The sequence below is a fragment of the Spermophilus citellus genome (genome assembly GCF_964194105.1).
Source record: "Spermophilus citellus genome assembly, chromosome: 2".
In the NCBI taxonomy this organism is placed as follows: domain Eukaryota; kingdom Metazoa; phylum Chordata; class Mammalia; order Rodentia; family Sciuridae; genus Spermophilus; species Spermophilus citellus.
The window spans coordinates 198691425-198699534 of record NC_138183.1 but is presented as its reverse complement, the minus strand read 5'-3'; positions in this window follow the sequence as shown (position 1 = coordinate 198699534).

Here is an 8110-nt window from a genome sequence, read left to right as displayed (position 1 = left end):
TCCTACTCTTGGTCTTTCTGGCATGGCCAGCCCCTATCCTAAGACTTGGTATTTCCAATCCCCACTTAAAAAAAAGACACTCCTACCAGGTGTGGTGTAGATTACAGCCCAGGAACCAAGAGCAAAGGTCAGAACTCTCTTGGGGGCAAAGCCACATTCTTTACTATACATTTGCATATTTGGTTACAAAGCTATCATTTTTCACTGCTGTATCTAATAATTTTACCTCATGCCTTATGTGGGGTCCTGGACTCAGTCATAAATTTAGATCTCCCAATAATCAATTTTGGGTTCAGTCTAATCTCTTTGAAGCATGAAGTGTGAAGAGACTCTAGCCGCTGATCACCAGGTTGCACCCTTTTCTTTAGCAGGGTGTATGGTAGCCATCTAACTGCAAAGACTTCAAGTTCATCACTTTAGCCTTTGCTTACTATGGTTTTCAAAAATCAATTTGTGTATTATTCACTCTATGTCCATAAAGGCAATATGTGCAGAAAGAATGAGCAAAACACAGGCTATTTATGTGTGGCACCAAGGCATGGGATAGAGTCTTGACTCCGTTCTTAGTTTTCTGACTTTAGGTAAGTTATATCATCTTCTGAATTTTGGATTCATATATAAGTACTATCCACCATATTATTGGGTGGGGTAAATGAGGTCATACATGTCTTAAATATTATAGGTGCCCAGAAAGGATGTTTTCCCCTTACTTCTTCCCAACTTATTCTTCCCTCTCTCTTCCTAGATCACAAATATGTGACATTTCACTCCCTAACCCAGTATGCTCGACTCAATTTTTTTGAGTCCAAATTACAAGTCTAAACATACACTGCAAACACTTGCCAAAATTTCCTCCTCTGTCTCAGGGAGTCATGTAACCACTGTGCCTTCAGTTCGTGTATATATATGGTTGGAAAAAAATCATCAGTTACCTTCAAAGTGTTAGTAAAATTGGGGTAGGGGGTTAGTAATGAAGTCTCTATGTGCCAGAGAATCTCCTGTTCAAGTGAATAGTAATTCCCCCTTGTTAGTACATCAGCTAAAGAGAACCTTTAGGGAAATCTCTGAAGATTCTGACTCTGACTCAGTCAGTTGTCAGTTCTTGTTATTGCACATGATATTTATGACAAGACCCATTTTATCTTTTGCTCTCCTTTCTGAACCTCTGTTATTCTATGAACTACTTCGAATAATCCTTTGGGAACTATTGGACCTTTATATAATCAGTAACTGTTTTCTGTTTATTTTCACAAAAGGCATATGATATACAATTTACTATTTAAAAATTTGCAATTTAGTGAATTTTTGTGTGTTTTACAATTATCACTGCTATTTAGTTTGAGAAAGCTTTCATTACTCTAAGAGTAAATGCTATATCCACTAAGCAGTCACTACCTTTCTTCCTTCCTTTCATCTTCTGAGAACTACTACTTCTGAATTCTGCTTCTATGAATTTTCTGGTTTAGCTTGTTGTGGATGGTTTATAAATGGAGTCATGCAATATGTAGCCTTTTGTGTGTGTCTTCTTTCACTTCACCTAATAGTTTCAGATTGCATACATATTACAGCATGAAGCAATATCTTTTCCCTTTTAATGACTAGGTAGTATTCATTGTGTGGATATATCATATTCTATTTATACATTCATCAGTGGATGTATATTTGCGTTGTTTCCAAATTTTGGCTATAATAAATAATGTTTCTGTAAACATGTTTTACACAAGTTTTTATTTGAATATCTGTTTCTAAATCTTTTGCATATATACACAAAAATGAAATTTGGGGACTTATAATTCTACTTGGCTTTCTGAGGAAACACCACATTGTTTTCCATAATGACTGCAAAATTTACATTCTCACAATGTGTGAGGGTTTCCACTTTTCATATCCTCCCTAAGATTTGTTATTTTTCAACTTTTAAAATCGCAGCAATCCTAATGGTTTCCTAGTGCTATCTCACCGTGTTTCAGATGTGCATTTCCCTAATGACTAACGATATTGGGCATCTTTTAAAAGGCACTTGAACATTTTTATATCTTCTTTAAAGAAATGTGTATGGAAGACATTTGCTCATATTTTATTGTTTATTTTAGCATTGCTTAAGTTTTTTATTTTACATTCCTGAATTGAAAGAAGTCTTTATATATTCTAGCTGTTAGATTTTATAATATATATGACTTTTCAATAATTTAGCTTATTCTATAGATTTTATTTTCACTCTTTTGATAGCATTATCTGTTTGATCCTGGTGAAATGCAACTTATTTATTTAATTGCTTCATTTCTGTAGTCCTGCTTAAGAAGCCAAATCTGAAGTCAAGAAGATTTATTCCTATAATTTGTCCTAAGAGTTTTATTATTATATTATGTTTAGGTTTTGATCTAGTTTAACTTAATTTTTGTATATAGTGTGGGATATCCAGTTGTGTTTGTATCATTTATTGAAGAGATTATTATTTCTTCCAGGGAATGATTATGGAAGCATTGTCATAAATATATGAGTTCATTTCAACGTTCACAATTTTATTCCATTGATTTATGTATCTGTTTCTATACTGACACCACAATTTTTAACTTAATTTCAGTTTTCTTATTTTTTTGTTATAGAAAATATTAGGATTCATTTTGACATAATTATAAAAGCCTGGAATATAATTTGCGCTAATTCATTCCCCAGTACTTTTCCTTTTTCCTCCCTTTCTCTTTCCCCTGTTCTCTTCCCTCTACTGATCTTTCTGCTATTTACTTATATATTTTTTTAATTGGTGCCTTGTGGATATACTTGATGGTGAGATTCATTGTAGTATATTTGTGTATGTACATAGAAATTTAGGTCAGATTCATTCCACTGTTCTTCCCTTATCACATCCCTCCTACCTCCCCCTCAATCTCCTTTTTCTACTCCACTGATCTCTTTTCTATCTTGATTAGATGCCCCTTTTTTCCCTTTCTCTCTCTTTTCCTCTCTCTATCTCTTCTCTTTTCTTATTTTAGACTAGGCTCTGCATGCCATAGAAAATATTCTACTTTTGATTTTTTGGGACAGGCTTATTTCACCTAGAATCAAAATCTCCAGTTCCATACATTTACCAGTAAATATCATAATTTCATTCTTCTTTATGGCTGAGTAATTCTCCATTGTGTATATATACATACTGCATTCTCTTTATCCACTCATCTGTTGAAGGGCACCCTGGTTGTTCCCATAGCTTGGCTATTATTTATTGCCAACACCACACTTTTTTGAGTGCTGTAGCTTTGGAGGATGTTTCAAAACTGTGATTCCTATAAAATTGTTTTAGTTTTCAGATTATTTTAGCTGTTAAAAGTCTTTGCTGTTTAATGTAAATTTTAGGATCAGCTTTCCCATTTCTGCAAAAATAAAAATGAAACAACTTTGATATTTGGGGAATGATTGTACATTTTATATAGAATCCCTTTGGGGAGAATTGCCATATTAACAGTATTATCACCTGATGTATGAATACAAAATGTCTTTCCAGTGATGTTTTGTAGTTTTCAGTGAACAAGTTTTACACTTTCTTGGTTAAACTTGTTTTTAATTGTTTTACAATGTTTGATGTCATTGTACTTGGAAATGTTTTCTTAATTTCAATTTTGAAATTTTCATTACTAATGCATAGAAATACAACTGATTTCTGCATGTTAATATTGTATTGTATAACTTTCTTGAATTTTTAAATTAATTAACTTGAATATATTTTTATAATTTTCTTTTTTTGGGGGGAGGGGCATATCAGGGATAGAACTAAGGGTCTCTCAACCACGAACCACATACTCAGCCCAATTTTGTATTTTATTAGAGACAAGATTTCACTAAGTTGCTTAGCACCTTGCTTTTGCTGAGGCTTGCTTTGAACTCGGGATCATCCTGTCTCAGTCTCTTGAGCTGTTGGGATTACAGGTGTGTGCCACAGAGCCTGGCTCTAATTTTCTAAGATTATGCCACCTGCAAATAGAGACATTTTACTCCTTTCTTTACAATTTGAATGACTCATTTCTTTTTCTTGTCGAATTTGTCTGGCTAGAAAATTCAGTACAGCTGGGTGCAGTTGGTCCATGCCTGTAATCCTAATGCTTGGGAGGCTGAGGCAGGAGGATTGCCAGTTCAAAATTAGCTTCAGCAATTTAATGAGGCAATCAGCAACTTAGCAAGACCCTGTCTCAAAATAAAATATTAAAAAGGCTGGAGATATGGCTCAGTGGTTAAATACCCCTGGGTGAAATCCCTGGTTAAAAGAAAGAAAGAAAAAAAATCTAGTACAATGTTAAATAGCAGTGGAGAAAGCAAATATATTTGTATTCTTCCTGAGTATTATCCATTTACTATAACATGAGCTTTGAGTTTTTCATAACCTTTATATGAGGAACTTTTCTTAGATTCTGATTTTGTTGAGTATTTTTATCATGAAAAGTTGTTGAATTTTGTCAAATGCTTTTTCTGCATCCACCGAGATAATAATTTTTCCTTTGTTCTATCAACATAGTGTATAGTGTTGATTGATTTTTCTATGTTGAATGCCTCTTGTATTTGTATAATCCTAAAATATGCAATTGGTTTGTTTTGCTAGTAGCTAGTTTTTTCTTGAGGAGTTTGCATCAATATTCATAAGAAGTATTGTTCATTTTTGTTATTAAAAGAATATGGACATTCTGAGATGTAATAATAAAATCCACTAAGTTTGTATCTATATCTCTGTGTGTGCATGTGTGTGTGTGTGTGTGTGTGTGTGTGTGTGTTTGAGAAAGAGAGAGAATGAATTTGAAGAAGACAACTAAATGAAAAGATATACTGTGTGATACTGTGTATATTAATTGGAAGCCTTAATATTTTAAAAATGTCCACATTTCCCCAAATTATCTACAGAATCAATGCACACCCTTTCAAAATTTCAATGTTATTTGTCACAGAAATAGGAAAAAATATTCAAAAAATTTGCATGAATTGAATAAAGATCCCGAATAACCAAAATAATCTTGAGCAAAATCAAACCAAACCAAATGAAACAAAACAAAACAAGACAACACCTGTAAACAAAACAAAACAAACAAACAAAGCTGTGGGCAACTTGCTACCTGATTTCAAAATATGTTACAAATTGAAAAAAATAAAACAGCATGTTACCAGTATAAACAGAGACATATAGACCACAGAAATAGAATGGAGAGCCTGCAGAGAAATGTATGTATGTACAGTCAATTTATCTTCAGGGAAGTTTCCAAGAACACGTAGTGGAGAGAGGACAATCTAATTTATGGTGTTGGGAAAACTGAATATTCACATGCAGAATATCAAAATTGGAGCTGCGCCTAATGTCTTTTAAAAATATTCAACTCAAAGACTTTAACAAAAGACTTGAAACTGTAAAAATCCCAAAAGAAAACAGAGAAGATGTTTCTTGACATTAATTTTGCATTTTTTTGATAGATCTCAAAATCCTGGCAACAAAAGCAAAAACAGAAACAAGGGATTGCATCAAAGAAAAGAAAACTTCTGTGCATCAAAGGAAAAAATCAACAGAATGAAGAGACAACCTTTGCCATGGGAGAAAGTATTTGTAAACCAAACATCTTATAAGGGGTTAAGGTACAAAATATATAAGTAATTCAAACAACTCTGTACCAAGAAATCAGACAACTTGCTTAAAAATAGACAAGGACCTGAATAAACATTTCTCAAAGGAAAATGTAGGTTAACAATGAGTAAGTGAAAAAAAAAACTACCATCATTAATCATCAGGGTAATGCAGATTAAAACAAAATTGATATAGTACCTCACACTTGGTGGAGTGGCTATTATCAAAAAGAAAAAAAATATGAGTGTTGGGTAGCATGTGGGGAAAAACAAACTCTTCTACACTGTTGGTAGGAATACAAATTTATACAGCTGTTATGAAAAGCAGTGTTGGGGTCCTCAAAAATTAAAATTGAAGTACCACATATAATTAATCTAGCAATCTTATTTTAGAATAAGACAAAGATCTCTGTTCACTCATGCTCACTGCAAAGTCACATTAGCCAAGACATGGAATCAACCTATCTTGACTGTCCATGGATGGACGAATTGGTAAAGATGTGTTCTTTATATGCAATATAATATTACTCTATCTTACAAGAGAATAAAATCATTCATGACAACATAGATGAGCATGGAGAAAATCATTCCAAGTAAAATAAGTCAATCACAGAAAGGCATGCATGATCTTGTATGCATAAAAATGTCTTTTTCATAGAAGCAAAAAGTAGAACAACAGTTGCTAGAAGCTGTAGGGTGATGATGAGGAAATAATGTTCAAAGATCATGAAGTTTCAGTTAGACAGTATAAAAAAGTTCTGGAGATCTGTTTTACAGCATGGTTACTAATGTGGCATATGTGAAAATCCTTGAGAGTAGGTCTTACAGGTGACAGGTTAATTAGCTTGATTTAATTATTTTGCAATGTATACATACATCAAAGCATCCCTGGGACACTACTTCTATTTGACATACTCAAATTTTAAACTGATAAAAGTAAAACAAAATAAATTAGTTTAATCAAAATTTTTCATAGCAACTTCTTATTATCCTTTATAATGTTCGATGTTGCTATTTTTGGTCTCATTTTTTTAAAAAAAATCGCTGTTGCTAAAGCTTTTTAATATCAATACTCTTTCAGAAAAACCACTCTTTCTTTCTTTTTTGAGCTATTTTGTATTGTACTTCAAGAGTTTATTCTTTGTTGTTCAATCCCTTCTCCTTTTGTTGTGTTTGATATTGCCATTTTTGTTTACTTACAATGGATACTTACATAACTTAATTTCAGCATTTCTTCTTGCCACTTGTATGCATTTAAAGGACACTCTTTACTCTTTGTGCACTGTGCACATCACTCCATGCACATCACACTGGTTTTTATGGAACAGATACTTTTTCAATATCTAATGGGTAAATGTCTGCTGTCAGTGAAATAGAGGGAGAAATACCAGGCTTTATTATTATAGAAATCTGATCACCATGTCAGGAAGAGGTAAGTGGTTATCTATGCAAGAGAAATCACAAGAGAGTAAAAACAGTTCTTTGAATGGACAGTGTACATTGAGTGAGAGAAGGTGGCCTAGTAGATGTCACTTTGGAAATTCAAAGACTAAAATATGTACTCCAGTGAATGTAGATACCTCTTTTTTAAATTTCTCTGGATTAATTTATAACTTTTAAAGAATTAATTAAATGACCACTTTATTTCAGACATTCATAGTAACTGAGGATAAACTCATGGGAAGCATAAATATTGTATCTTTTTCATAAAGCTAATGTTTTAGTTGGAATATGGAAAAAAATTAAGAATACATAATTTTAGATAGTGAAAATGTTTTGAGTAAACTAAAGCAAGCAAGGTAAACAGACACACACAGTTGGGAGGAAGGTGAGTTTTGTTGAGTGCTCAGGAAAGACTGAGAGGAGACCCCTGAGTAGAGACTGCATGAAGCAATGCCCCTGAGCACCTTAGAAAAGAGTGCTTCAGGGTCACACAGAATCCCTGATCAAAGAATGCACTTAGAGTATCTGAGGAAGAGCATGAAGTTTCATGTGCCTACAGTGGAGAGGACAGAATGAGTCCTAGGTGATGTCTACGTAAACAACATCAAAGAATATGTGGGTCATCTTAAGGGGTTTAGATTGAATAATTCAGAAAATATAGGGGGCGGGGAATGAAGGGAAAGGAATGAATAGATGACCAGAGACCAAATCCACAAAAAAACCATATCAAAGAAGTTTTTAAATGGAAAATTAAATATTCTATTAGGACCTGGGCCAAGGCGGGCACATATAGATGGGGGTTAGGGTATGGGAGAGAGAAAGTGTGAGAGAGAGAAAGCCAAGGTTTGGATAGGAAGATGAGGACAAATATCCGACTGTTTCCCAGGAGCTTAGCTATTTGATATGGAAATGAGAAATCAGACATACCCTATCCATGTTGATAGAGGAATTGAAGCAAAAGAACAGTAATAAACTCTTGCCTTTTTGTTTCAGTATAAGTAGAAAGAGATTGAGCATAATTCTCCAGAGTTTATTAACTGAACTCTATCAAGGTTCCAAAGGTACTATGCCT